Below are 15,146 nucleotides of genomic sequence, written 5' to 3'. Positions count from 1 at the left end.
GGTGAGGAACAGATAGTGCAGTGGCTCACAGGTCAGATGAACAGGTGTGTACACAGTGGGTAACAGAAGGAACTGAAAGAGGGAAGAGACTGACAAAGGGTAAAAGAAAAAGGCTGAATCAATGGGAAAGGAGGCCATTTTCACAGCTAGGAGACCCAGGAAAACGGCAGTTATTTTTGGAGACTTTGAACTTTGAACATGATTTTAGGAAAAACGATGAGCCTACTTTGTGCCATGGCAGGTTTGAAGTAACAATGGCATGATCCGATGGCAGTGCGGCACAGTGGAAAGGGAGCCAGCTCCCGCATCCCCTGAACTGCTGCTAATTCCGCCTTGGCTTTTTCAGGTGAAGTGGACTCTGGGTGTTCAGTCTGCCCAGTCCCTTTCCTTTTGGGAATGCCCCTCTGGTAGTTAGCGGGGTTGTCATTCACATGACATTTTCTCTGCCACCGTGATTGATCCAGATGAGGGCATGTGACCCAATCGGAGTCCTTGGGAGGGGGGTGGGGAGAGGAGGTGTGGGAAGGAATGTTCAGTGACTAAGGGATCTCCTCTCCTGATATCCAGAGCAGTAAGGATACTGTAAACTTGACAGTATTACCATCCAGGCTACTTTGGGGAGAGATACTGCTTGAGAACACAAGCAACAGAAAAAAACACAGATAAGAAACAGAGCGAGGGAAAGAGAGAGACTTAATGATATTGCTTGAATTCTTAGATCTAATAAAGTCATTCATTAGACTTTCCAGGTATGTATGTACACATTTCCAGCCAATGTGTATATATTTTCTAAATTAATGTTGTTTGAGGGGAGTTTTTGGCTCTTGAAGCCAAGAGTCTTCATTTAGCAGGTAGTCAAGAAATAGTAGCTAACGGGCACATGGCTGGCTCGGTTGGTGAAGTATGTGACACTTGATCTTGGGGTTATGAGTTCTCATTGGGTATAGACATTACTTAAAAATAAAATATTTTGAGCCAACCTGGTTGGCTTAGTCAGATAAGCATCTGACTTCAGCTCAGGTAATGATCTCACGGCTCATGAGTTCAAACCCCACATCAGGCTGTGTGCTGACAGCTCAGAACCTGAAGTCGGCTTCGGGTTCTGTGTCTCCCTCTCTCTCTGCCCTCTCCTGCTCACGCTTTCTAAAATAAAAAATAATAAAACATTAAAAAATAAAATATTAAAAAAGGAAATAGTAGTTAAACACTGTTAAGTAGAGAATTACCACTTAGAGCTTGCCTGACTTGATATTCTGTGCTTTGTCCTGTAAACGGCAGTCGAAAACTTATGAAGTCTGCATCATTGAAATAAATATGGATGCACAGGCTTTTGAAAGGAAATGTGAAAAGAGTCACACCATGAGATAAGAAGACACACTACAAAGCCATAGTAATAAAAACAATGTGCTGTTGGCAGAGGAACAGGTAAACAAGCGAGTGAAGCAGAATAAGATGCTCAAAAGCAGGTCCATTTACACCTGGGCATGAATATATGATAGTTGATACCACAAACCTGTGGGGAAAGGATAGATTATTTATCAGATGATGTTGGGGGAAAAAATGGAGGAAAATAAACTATACACAAAGGTCTATTCTGTATAATCCAAAATCTAAATGTGAAAAGAAAAAAATGTAAAACCAATACAAATAACTGTCAGATAATTTTGTCATCTTGAGGTTGGGAAGAACTTAAATAAATTCTAAAAGCACCAACTATAAGGGGAAAAAACTGATAAATGTGAACCCATCAGAATGAAATGGTTGTGGTCAACAGAGGACCCCCACAGAGGGAGGATATGATAACTATAATGTCAAAATCCAACAAGAAGTGGTATCTAGAACACAGGTTGGCAGACCACAGCTTACAGGCAAGATCTGGCCTTTTAGTTCAAGTTTTATTGGAACACAGCCCTGCTCATGCATTTACGCACTGTCATGGCTGCGACATGCTTGAACAGCAGAGTTGAGCTGCTGCAGCAGAGAACATATGGCATGCGATCCTAAAACGCTTATTCTCTGGGTCCTTTGCGGTAAAGTTTATCGACATCTTACCTAGAATATATAATGAAATTAACAAAAAAATGTCAGGAAAAATATAAGAAGTGTTCAACTTCACTATTAGCCACAGACCTACAAATTTTATACGATTCCACTTCAGCAATTTCTCCTGACTGTTGTAGTAAGAGATGTTCATTCTCATTGTTTCTTTACAATAAATGCAGCCACCTGAAAAAATCTGAAAGGATCTTCGTTCCTTACAACCTGAAGGAGCTTAACTGTAGATCCACTTCCCTAACTGACCATAGCATACCCTTTCCTGGACATCTGCTGATGTGTATGTGCATGCTGACATACATACCCACGTACGAGCAGGGAGATAAAGGAGGAATGAGCCAGAATAGGACATGGTGAAGAGGCGACTGAAAAGGCTGGCCAGTGCCTCAAGACAATACATTGCCACAGATGGCCACAGATTCGGGTTTTGTTCTCAGATGTTTGTGGGCATCAGAATCCCCCTGATGGACTATTGGAAACTGAGACTGCTGGATCCCACCAGCAGAGTTTCTGATGCAGCAGGTCCAGATCAGGACCTTATGCATCTGCATTTCTGACAAGTTCTCAGGTGATGCTGATGTTGCTGGTCTGGGAACCACACTGAGAGCCAAGAGTTTCAAGGAGTGAGAGGTTAAGACAGTCAAACCTCAGAGGCTTGGCATGAAGTAATGGACAGATTGAAAGCATTTCTATGTTGTCAGTCCAGATAGCAATTTCCAGAGAATAGCAGATTTTGCTGCTTCCTGTCTTGAAAAAAACTCCAACCCCCCCCCCAAAAACAAAAAAAAAACCCCAAAACCTATTCCTGTCCCCTGGAATATCCCCATTGTCAATGGTGGCAGGTGGCATGGGTAAGTCTTCTTCATGAAAGCTGTCATCACACTGCCCCAGAACCCAGCCCCAGCTGGGATGGTCAGAGCGGGTTAATGGCTTAGTTGGCATCTGTCTCCCTCAGAATCCCACACTTTCAGCCAGAGCCCTCAGGTCAAAGGTATTTGGTGTGATAAAGGCATCGTGGGTCTGAATCCACATTTCAATAGAACAGAAACTAAAAATTATCAGAATCACTTTGAAGGGTGGTTAAGAGAGTCACCTCCTGAAAATGGCTATTATGTGTCCATCATCTGGTTTAAAGTCAAATTATGCCTGAGGAAGTGGAGGCTCCAGAGCTCCTTTAGACGGATATTTTAATTTCAATTCTGTCCCCACTAAAGGAGCACATTTCCCAAATATGGGACATTATTGGGTGCCTACTGTATGAGTTTTCTAGGGCTGCCAGGACAAATTCCCACCAACCAGGTGGCATAAAACAGCAGAAATTTGCTCTCACGCAGTTCTAGAGGCTAAAGTCTGAGGGCAAGGTGACGACGGGGCCGTGCCCTCCTGGGGCCTGCGGGAGAAGACCCTTCCTCTCCCTGCGTCTCATGGCGGGCTGGCCGTCTCGGTGCTCCTCGGCTTGCAGCCACATTGCTTAGCCTCTGCCCTGCCATCACACGGCCTTCCCTTGTGTGTCTCCTCTCTTTTCTCTTCTGGCGAGGACACCTGTCATATTGGCTCAGGGCCCATCCTACTCCAGTATGACCTCGGCTTAACTAATTACAACGTCAACAACCCTATTTCTGAATAAGGTCACATTCTGAGGTATTGGGGGTTAGGGCTTTGACTTTGACTNTTTGACTTTTTTTTTTTTTTTTTTTTTGAAGAAAAAATTAACCCATAACATCTACCATGTCGCTCCACTCTCTTCTCTTTCCAAATCAAACCCAGATTTCCCCAAAAGCATATTAACTGACATACCTGTGAGTGAAAATATTAAGCCAAGACTGGGAAGACTCAGCCTATGTGGTATGGCTTGTCTGAACAAGTCACTCCTGGCGCACAAGATACGCTTGGGGAAACTCATAAATATGCTCTTTTAGAACCTATAGCAACGGGGCATCAGGGCAAAGCAACTAGCTTGTAGAAGATGGGGACATTAGAATGCCATGTTCAGTCAAGGCACTTCTCAGATTGTTTGCTAATTATCTGCTTTCCTGGATGTTATCCCATTAGATTTTTAAAAATCTATCTTATCTCTTACCATAAAGACTAACATATAATGGGCTCTCAATTTAATACATGTTTCAAATACTGGTAAAAGTGATTTCAGCTCAGTTCAGGAAAGACAAGTTGGAGCAGACCCACAGGGGGCCGAGTTCAGATACAGTCAGGGATTTAGTGGCAGGTTCCTTCCCATCCATGCCTGACCCACGAAGTTGGATGAGAACTCGAGAGCCCCATGGGCACACACGCTCATACACTGCAAAACAGCTATGGGGGGAAAGTTGCCAAAGATTTGGAAATGGGCAAAAAAGACTATTCGTTTTCCTCCAATGAAATGCTGGGGTATTGTCCCCCAGCCCGGCCAGGTATCTGATCTGACAGTATCAGATCTGGTAGTCTTTGATTGGACTAATCTACAACTCTGTAGAGGTATGAGTAAATTTGGAGAAAACTGAGTCATGCCAATGCTTCCTGTCTGTAGTGATGCCAAGGAGTCCTGTCCAGAGTAATGCAAAATGGATTTGTCCAGCAGAGAACATAAATCTCTAAGTCTAAATCTTATTTGATCTGGTGTTAACATCTTAGTGGGTCTGTCATTAATTAATGAGTTAAATAAATGCTTTCACATGCAAGCACTTTATATTTGTAAAAGAGTCCTGATTTCCCCTTTCAAAATGATACTTCAAGGGGCGCCTGGGTGGCTCAGTCAGTTAAGTGTCCGACTTCAGCTCAGGTCATGATCTCCTGGTTCGTGGGTTCGAGCCCCGCGTTGGGCTCCGTGCTGACAGCTCAGAGCCTGGAGCCTGCTTCAGATTCTGTGTCTCCCTCTCTCTCTGACCCTCCCCTGCTCTCTCTTTCTCTCTCAGAAATAAATAAAACCTTAAAAAATTTTAAAAAATATTAATTTTGAGTGTTCAGTTTAGTGACATTAAATACATTCATAATATTATGTAACCATTACTACTGTCTGTACCTGAAATTTTTGCATCATCCCAAACACGAACTCTGTGTCCATTGCACAGTATCTCCCACCTCCCATTAAGCCCTACTCTATTTCCCGTCTCTGTAACTATGAGGTATACTGGGTACCTCCTATTAGTGGAATCATACAATACTTGTTCTTCCATGATGGGCTTATTTCACTTAGCGTGATGTTTTCAAGGTCCATTCATGTTGTAGCACGTGTCAGAATTTCATTCTTTTTTAAGGCTGAATAATATTCCATTGTATGTACATTCACGTTTGCTTATCCAGTCATCCGTTGATGGTCATTTGGGTTGTTTCCACCTTTTGGCTGCTGTCAATAACGCTGCTTCCTTTTGAATGAGCCTGATTAGAAGGAGCACAAAGAGATCTCTCACTGGGGAAGGGTATGCAATTTGGAGAATGGAAATTCTACTTTGCCCGGCCTGCATCTTCCCAGAAACGAGGATCTGCAACTTGGCCCTGCTGCTGAGAGACAGCCACCCTCCAAGACACTTTTCTGTAGAACATGCTGAGGACTTTTTGTTACCTCTCATCTCTATCCTAATAGCTGGGGTGTTCGTTTGCTGCTACCATAACAAAGTACGACAGGTTGGGGGGCTTAAACAATATAAATGTATTTCTCACAGGTGTGGTGGCTGGAAGTCCAAGATCAAGGTGCTGGCAAGCTTGTTTCTCCTGAGACCTCTCTCCTTGACTTGTAGATGGCTATCATCTCCCTGTGTGTTCACATCACCTCTCTATCATGCGTGTCTGTGTCCTAATCTCTTCTTGCAAGGACAACAGTCACATTGGATCAGGGCATACCCATATGACCTCATTTAAACTTAATTACCTCTTTAAAGGCCCTATGTCCAAATACAGTCACATTCCGAGGTGCTGGGGGATAAGACTTCAACATGGGAGTTTTAGGAAGACGCAATTCAACCCCTAACAGCTGGTAACCAGATTAATAGCATGTCACTCTCAGAGACCTGAAAGTTTTTTAGTCTGCTGGTTTGATGATACTCAATTTATGAAATAGGTGCTCATTGATATTGATAGAGCCTGGAATCTGTTTAGTGGATGAAAACCATTTAAGACTAAAACTGCAGAAATCTCCGGGAGGGAATTGCATTAGCTCATTAAATGTATACTAGAGCAGGATTTTCTGACTGCTTCCTGAGAAGAATGTCATTTCCCCTAAGTAGGTGGTGGGGTTTATGGGGTGCTACAAGTGATGAGGGCAGTGAGGGGCTGGTTGTAGGCACTGTGGATGACTTTGGCTAAACTGCTTAACTCACCTGGGTTTCAGTTTCCTTCTCTGTGAGAGGGAGGGACTCAATGGTTCCCATGGTCTTCCGACCCTTCCTACTTAAACGTGGGCCAGAAAGCAGGGGCATCACATTATGTGGAGCTGGTGAGACATGTGGAATCTCTGTATGTTTCCCAAGCCTATTGGATCAGAATCTGCATCTTAACATCTTCAGTTGATTCACATGCACATGGAAATCTAAGAAGCACTGATTTAAGACTCATTGGGTCTGGTGGTCACAGAGAGAAACCAAGGAACCCATCACTATGAAACTTAAAATTTCCTCCTTCCCTAGTTTCCTTCCCTCAGAGACCAGGATGGAGGAAAGACGTTTGTCCCTGTTTCTTAGCCACTGTAAATACACACAGGAAAGGCTCCATTCTTGCAGNCCACCCTCCCACCCCAATTTTTTAATCCATGGCTAAAAGATCTAGGGAATGCACAAAACCCAACAGGATTAATGGGTTAATTTAAGGAATTCTCCAGCCTCCATACTGCAATCTTCCATACATCCATATTATAAAACTGGAGAGCTGAACTCAACAGTAAAAAACAAACAATCCAGCGTACCTGGCTGACTCAGTTGGAAGAGTATGTGACTTGCTCTTGGGGTCCTGAGTTTGAGCCCCACGCTGGGTGTAGAGATTACTAAAAAAAATAATAAACTTTAAAACAAAAACCAAAAACCCCCCAAACAATCCAATTAGAAATGGACAATGAACATTTCACCAAGGAGGATATACAGATGGTAAATAGCCACATGAAAATATGTCCAATATCCTATCATAAGGGAGATAAGACTCTGTGATTTCACTCCTGGGCATCTATCCCAGAGAAATGAAGACTTGCATTTACATAAAAACCTATATAAGAATGTTCTTAGAGGCTTTATTCACAATAGCACTAAACTGAAAACAACCCAGATGTCCTTCAATAAGGGAAACACACTCTGGCTGTGCATACAACAACCTGAACGAATCTCCAGAGAACTAGGCTGAGTGAAGGAAGCCATCTCAAAGATCAATACTGCTTGATTCCATTTATATAACATTGTTTAAAAGTTTATTTATTGAGAGAGAGAGTGTGGGGGAGGGTAGAGAGAGAATCCCAAGCAGTCTCTGCACTGTTAGTGCAGAGCCCAAGGAAGGCCTAGAACTCATAAATCCTGAGATCACAACCTGAACTGAAATCAAGAGTCGGATGCTCAGCTGACCGAGCCCCCCAGGTGCCCCTATAACATTCTTGAAATAACGAGATTACAGAAATGGAGAGCAGATGGTGGGAGGAGCATAAGGTAGGTGGGGGTGGCTGTAATAGAGCAACCTGAAGGATTCTTGTGATGATGGAAATGTTCTGTATCCTGATGTATCAATATCAATATCCTGATTTTGATATTGTGCTGTGGTCTTGTAAGACATTACTCTTGGGGAAAACTGGGTAAAATGAACACAAGATCTCTCCGTCATTTCTTACAATTGCATATAAATTTAAAATTCTCTCAAAAAAGAAAAAGAATGAGGGGCACCTGCATGGCTCATTCAGTTAAGCAGGCCATGATTTTATGGTTTGAGTTCGAGCCCTGCATTGGGCTTGCTACTGTCAGCATGGTGCCTGCTTTGGATCTTCTGTCTCCCTTTCTCTCTGTCCTTCCCCCACTCACAAGCTCTCTCTCTCTCTCTCTCTCTCTCAAAAATAAACATTTAAAAAAAAGATAGAATGAGAGAAAAATAAAGAAGATAAATTATTCCTGTCAGAAAAAAAAAAAAAGAGGGGAGAAGAGAGCTGTGTCCCGGTCCCCATTAGAGAAATGTACTTTGATTCTTCAATAGTTGAGGAGTTCTGGGTGCTTCTGCTGGGTATGGAGTGGGAACGGAGGACAGGAAAGGGAGAAAAGGAGGGATTTTTAATTATTCTCTGGAAGCCCTTTATTTCTATGCAAATTGGACACTATCACTTAGACTATTGTTCCTCAAAAAGTAACTGTTCACCAAAGCCTAGCCAGCACATACCTCAGAACACACCAGAAAACCTAAGAAATTATAAGACAGATTCCTTGTCCCTTAATGGGGGGGCCACATGTCAGTAGGATGTCCTCTACATGGGCCATGCAGGACACTGACCTGCAGCTTCTGGACATGGGAGAAGTCTCTCTGGGATGTCACTTCAGCCACACTCCACAAGGTGGCTTGGACTGACTCAGGCCTTTCTTGCATCCAGGCCCTGAACAACTTCCAACACCTGCCTTTGACTGAGGAACTCATCAAATTCCATTTAAAGACAGGAGGGAGTTCATGCAACAGTTTGTCTTCCTGAGGCCTGCTGTTTGCCTATAGACTGAGACTTCTAGAACTTCCCTCCATGGCATCTCTTGGCATTCCACCCATTGTTTCTTCAGTGCTTATGGGGTGTTCACAGGTTGATTACTGCAGCTTTGGCTCTCCTCCTGCCCAGTGCAGACACAGAAACAAGAGGCATGAAACACGGGGAACATCTTGAACGCCAATTCAGCCAACAGGGCACTTGCCTTGTTCAGAGAGCAAGTGGCATGGTAGCAGGAGCTCAGGCTCCATAAGTGGAGACCAATTCATTGTCCTCCCTTAACCTCTCCATTCAGTCTCAAAATGACAGTTACCATCTAACTGCTGTATCCTCTCCTATATTTAATTCATGTTTTCTGTTCACTGGAAGACCAGTAGATCTGGGCTCTTCAACTAGCAGGTCCCAGTCAATGAACATTGCTTGATCAACCTTCAACTGGTCTTTACGACTGTCCCTTGCCTTGATTGGAGGGGACTCGGGCTTGCCTCCCACCACCCAAGCAATGACTCTACCCTTCAAAGTGAACCACACCAGTTGCTTGTTGCTATCCTCTAACAACTCCTCTCTTTTCCATAGTGGTCATGTGATGGTTTTATAAGAATATAGAGTAAAACAATCCTAAAACTTGTATAAAATCACAAAAGACCCCAATAACCCAAAGCAATCTTGAAAAAAGAAGAACAAAACTGGAGGCAATCACAACACAATCCAAGATTTCAAGATATACTATAGAGCTGTAGGAATCAAAACAGTATGGTACTGGCACAAAAATAGACACATACATCAATGGAACACAATAGAGAGCCCAAAAATAAACCTACACTTCTATGATCAATTAATCTTCAGCAAAGGAGGCAAGAATACGTAAAGGGAAAAAGATAATCTTTTCAACGAAAGGTGCTGGGAAAACTGGGCAGCTACATGCAAAAGAAGGAAACTGGACCACTTTCTTACACCCTACACAAAAATGAATTCAAAATGGATTAAAGACCTAAATATGAGACCTAAACCATAAAAATCCTAGAAGAGAATACAGGCAGTAATTTCTTTGACATCAGATGTAGCAAAGTTTTTGTAGCGATGACTCCTAAGGCAAGGGAAAACAAAAGCAAAAATAAACCATTAGGACTACATCAAAATAAAAGGCTTCTATACAGCAAAAGAAACAATCAACAAAACAAAAACACAACCTATTGAATGGGATCAGATATTTGCAAATGACATATCTGATAAGGGGTTAACATCCAAAACATATAAGGAATTTATGCAACTTAATACCAACCCCCCCCAAATAATCCAATTAAAAATGGACATATGACATGAAGATATTTCTCCAAAGAAGATATACAGAGGGCCAACAAACACTTGAAGAGATGCTCAACAGCACGCATTATCAGGGAAATGCAAATCAAAACTATAATGAGATATCACCTCACACCTGTTGGAATGGCTACAATCAAAACCATAAGAAATAAGTGTTGGTGAGGATGTGGAGAAAAAGGAACTTTGTGCACCACTGGTGGGAATGCAAACTGGTGCAGCCACTGTGGAAAACAGTATGGAGTTTCCTCAAAAAATTAAAAAATAGAACTACTAAAGGATCCAGTAATCCCCCTACTGGATATTTACACAGAGAATATGAAAGCATTAATTTGAAACGCTATTTACATCCCTAGGTTTATGGCAGCACTATTCACAATAGCCAGAATATGGAAGCAATCCAAGTGTCTATCAACTGATGAATGGATAAAAATGTGGCATATGCCACATCAGCCATAAAAAAATGAAATCTTGCCATTTGCAAGATTTAAAACAAGAATGAATTGTCGCCATTTGCAACAACATAGATGGATCTAAAGGATATGATGCTAAGTGAAATCAGTCAGTCAGAGAAAGACAAATCCATATGATTTCATTCATATGTGGCATTTAAGAAACAAAACAACCAACCAAAGAAGAAAAGAGAGAAACCAAAAAACAGACTTTCTCTACACCCAACATGGGGCTCAAACTCACAACCCTGAGATCAGGAGTCATATGCTCTACTGACTGTGACAGCCAGGCGCCCCCCCGCCCAAAACACTCTTAACTATAAAGAACAAACGGGTGATTAGCAGAGGGGAGTGGATGGGCGGGTGGGTGACACGGGGGAAGGGGATTAAGAGTACACTTACAGGCATGTGCACGGAGTGTGTATAGACTGTTGAATCGCTATATCATACACCTGAAACTAATACAACACAGAATATTAACTACACTAGAAATAAATTTTTTTAAATTAAAAAAAGGTAATATGTTACTCTTTATAATGTGTATACAGAACACTTAAATATTATAGAAAGTCTGGCAAAATTAGGATAAATATCACAAATGCCAAGCCATTGCTTGTGTAACAAGAATATTGGGAGAATCAGAGGTAGTTGTGGCTTAATATAAAATGACATATTTCACATATATTTTCTCATACATAACTATAGCAACCTAGAGATTCAATATTTGAATGTAAATGTACGTCAGAAAGGAGAGGGAAGCCTGGGTGTCTCAGTCAGTTAAGCGTCTGACTTTGGCTCAGGTCATGATCTCTCAGTGAGTTTGAGCCCCGTGTTGGGCTGTGTGCTGACACCTCGGGGTCCGGAGCTTGCTTTGGATTCTGTCTCTTCCTCTCTTTGCCCCGCCCCCCCCCACTTGCTCTGTCTCAAAAATTTTTAAATTTTTTTAAAAAAGAAGAAAAGTAGATTGTACAGATTTTTCACAACTTTGAAAATAGACTACGTCTTCCAGTGGAAGAGAGCAACTCACAGGCACTCAGGGAGGCTTTTACCAGCACCACCTTGGGGTTGGCTGGTGGGGCGTGGCTCACTCTCCTGGGACCAGCCTGGGCAGCGGGGTGTGTGGTAGAATGTGCCGGAAAAGAACCTGGAGCCAGAGTTCAGAGCACGCGCAGCTTCTAGTCAAAGTCTCCAGAACAGACGAGGGAGACGAACAGGGATGTGTCCTTCACACCGGCCGCGCAGGGCTGCTCTGGAGTGAGAGTGAGCCACAGCTGTGGCACGAAGCATCGGGGAGCAAGGGAAGCAGCCAGCGCAGTGGGGGCAGTGTCAGGGTGTACCCCACTTCTGTTCCCGCTGATCTCTGGATTTTCTTTTCCAGGAAACAAAGCCTGTCCCGCTGTTCATATGGTTAAAGCTGTAACCATTCCGACACAGATCTGAAGAACCGAAAATCACATGCGAGGTAGAAATAAATCACTTTGTGACTTCTCCTGAAACTGCACTTTGATGAGAGGGGCAGGAAGGGAGACGTGGCGAGAAAGCAGAGAGAGCGTGGGCTCTGGAGGCAGACAGTGAGGTGCAAACACAACAGTCAAGTGCACAGTTGAGCTGGGCTTCAGGTTGTTTTTAAGTTGTTTTTAATAGATTGGTAATAAGGGGCAACATTTCTGTGTAGCAGCGCACGAAATTAGACGATGCCTCCATTAGCTGGGATCTGGCAATGCTTTTATTGGTTTTTGTCAGCCTCTACCGACTGCGGGTGGGCGAGTTACGGAGTATAGAAGCTTTTCTCTTCAAATTTTTCACCAAACAGGTCTTAGGAAGTAGCTTATATCACTTCACCTATGTATTAAATATCACTGGGGAGTCATTTAATAACAGAGATGCTTTATACTTCATGCCAGACACACTCTGCACAATAAAACTTACTCTCTCCACACTTACTTTCTTAAAGTCCTCACACCAATTTTGAAACTAAATTCTTTTAATATTGTCAGCTAAATGAGGATCCAAATAAGAGGTTTCGAGTAGGTAAATTAAAAATGAAGTTTCGATTTCTGGGAAGATCCACAGGAAACTGTTACCGGCGACTGTGTCCTGGGGCGAGAACTCAGTGACTGCAGCCTGAATGCAGACTTCCTCTATATTCCTTAGTACAGTTTCAATTGTGTACCGTGTACACGGATTACCTATTCCCGAGGAAAAATCTAATTAAGATAGTGAAAATTAAAATATTCAGAATCTAAGTTGAAACCGAGAATACTAGATATCCTGTTAAAGTGCTTTTTCTTAAAGCTTCAAAATAAAGGGCAACTGCTCTGCGGTTAAATAAAAGCCCTCTCTGTCCACCACCCTCTGCGTCTCGGTAAGTGCGTAGTTTCTTAAAGGAGCCTACTAAGCATGTGTGGGAGTTAAATATGCATTTAATAAAAAAAAAAAAATGCATTTAATCACCCCCGCCCAAGTTTGACAGAAGTGTGGCAAGGAGGGCCATCTGTTTTGTTTGAATGAGAAATGACCCAGCATTCTGATTTCAATTAGCCTCTTTGTAGCTTTATGTTTGAGCTCCTTCCATGGGTAACAGTTCAAACTAAGTGTACAGAGGAGCTGGCCAAGTTCTGCCAGTGCTGATTTGTTTTAACAACTGTCAGTGATCACAGAACAAGTGTACAAGACAATGTTGCTGGATACATATTAAAATGCATAATTTTATGGAATCAAAATAGCACATTCTAGAACCTGAGAGCTAATCAACAAAATATTGAAATGGTGTCTTTACATCATTATATCAAATAATTATTTAAAATCAACATCACTTACCTAAATTCCTAGTTTCAATCAATACACACCTACTATGTGCCAAGTACTGTTATGCCCTAGGCATGAACCAAAGAGGATACGAGCGGTGGTTCTTGCCCTTGAGAAGTCTGTGATCTATTTGGGAGGATAAGCCTGCAAAGTTAAACAATAATTTGAGTAATATTTAAGTCAATACTAGGAGAGGTGTCAAACACCACTGCTAACAAATTATTAGGAGTGCAGAGGATGCGGGGGCGCCTGAGTGGCTTAGTCGGTTAAGCGTCCGACTTTCGCTTAGGTCATGATCTCGCGGTTCGTGGGTTCGAGCCCCGCGTCGGGCTCTGTGCTGACTGCCAGCTCAGAGCCTGGAGCCTGTTTCAGTCTGTGACTCCCTCTCTCTCTGACCCTCCCCTGCTCACGCTGTCTCTCTCTCTCCTAGAAATAAATAAAACATTAAAAAAAAAAAAAACGAGAGCAGAGAATGGGAAGGATCACTTGGGTCAAAGACGTTATACTGGGAGAGATCTGATCAATAGTGGTAGAGCAGGATTCTAAAGCCCGTGTCCCTTCCACATCACCTCCACTCGAATCTCTCTTTCAACACACAGCAGGAGGTTTACAAAGGTGTGTACAGCCTCTAGAATGGTTAAAGGTAACCCAAAGAAGCATCACTGCATAGGTGAAGGCCCAAACAACCCTCATGGCTTTAAGGAAAAACCAGCATGAACCTTGGCCCTACTGGTCACTGCCTGCCAGGGTGTTTGTCAGACACCATATTCCTGGGCCCCATCCTGCATAGGTTGATTGCCCAATTCTCTGATAGGAGTTATGTAATTGGTCTCAAGGAAGATATATGAATGGGGGAGGGGTCACTTTTGATGGCAGCTGGTTTGTGCAATGCCAGTAATGACTGGTGCACAGTTTCCCCGCAAGCAGAGCGAATGCACCGCACTCCGGTGCTCCTATTCCTTACCAGCTGGTTTCCTGATGTCCTCAAGATTCTACCACCTCCTGAAGCTCCATCAGCTTCTCATCACGACCCCTCTCCTCAAGGGGTTGGCAAAGTTCTTCAAAGTCATATCGTGCAGAACAGGGGAGTAAGTCTGGAAGGTGTCGTCTGAGTCCTAGTGGTGGTGGCCACTGAGGACACCGGCTCAGCAGCAATGTCATAGCATGGGCTCTTCTGAGTCCCCAGCTCCTTCTACCCCGGCACTGTGAGAGCAGGACACGGGCAGCAACTCTCCTGTGGCTAAGTCTCGCCCTACTGCCTTAATTTGCTGTTGTACCTGCAAGCGTCCCAGTCAACACTGCAACCCAACTCTCTTCTCTGGCTAATGTCTGGCATAGCGTCAGCCAGAGAAGAGAGCCTGGGTCATTCTGACTTACTGGCTTATTATTTTCTTTGATAATAATGCTAAAAACACTGAGCTTATATTTAGGAAGAAAATCGGATTTGAATTCTATGTAGACATCATTGATTATTAAGTATCAGTAAAAACGAGCTTTTAAAGGAAACACTAATCCAGGGCGCCTGGGTGGCTCAGTCGGTTAAGTGTCCAACTTCAGTTCAGGTCATGATTTCCCAGTTCGTGGGTTTGAGACCCACGTCAGGTTAGCTGCTGTCAGCACAGAGCCCACTTCAAATCCTCTGTCCCTACCTCTCTCTGCTGCACTGCCACTCATGCTCTCTTTCTGAAAAAAACAAAAACAACCTAATCCTTCAAGCTATCATTTTCGAGTTAAATCTACCATATTTTAAACTCTTTTCAGAGAAATTAATGACCCAGGACCTATATGTATCAGGGTCAAGACCATTTGTGTGGCCTAGAACTGATTTTTTGCTAAAAATACCCAAAGGAAATAATAAACAGCACTCTTTA

General features: G+C 43.0%; 1 long non-coding RNA gene across 2 annotated transcripts; it reads right to left on the bottom strand.

Moving 5' to 3' along the window:
- Window positions 1-1,348: 1,348 nt before the first annotated feature.
- Window positions 1,349-8,698, bottom strand: LOC144223262 (uncharacterized). Of its 2 annotated transcripts, XR_013332637.1 has the most exons (4): window positions 8,497-8,698; window positions 6,947-7,024; window positions 5,188-5,427; window positions 1,349-1,513 (listed from the first exon to the last, which is right to left on the bottom strand). It is a non-coding gene; the product is annotated as an uncharacterized LOC144223262 (long non-coding RNA). The 2 variants fall into 2 exon arrangements; XR_013332638.1 differs by lacking the exon at window positions 6,947-7,024.
- Window positions 8,699-15,146: the final 6,448 nt, after the last annotated feature.

The sequence above is a fragment of the Crocuta crocuta genome, unplaced genomic scaffold (genome assembly GCF_008692635.1).
Source record: "Crocuta crocuta isolate KB4526 unplaced genomic scaffold, BGI_CrCroc_1.0 scaffold31, whole genome shotgun sequence".
NCBI lineage: Eukaryota > Metazoa > Chordata > Mammalia > Carnivora > Hyaenidae > Crocuta > Crocuta crocuta.
The sequence above is the reverse complement of the archived record's forward strand: the minus strand, read 5'-3'. Positions and strand labels throughout refer to the sequence as shown.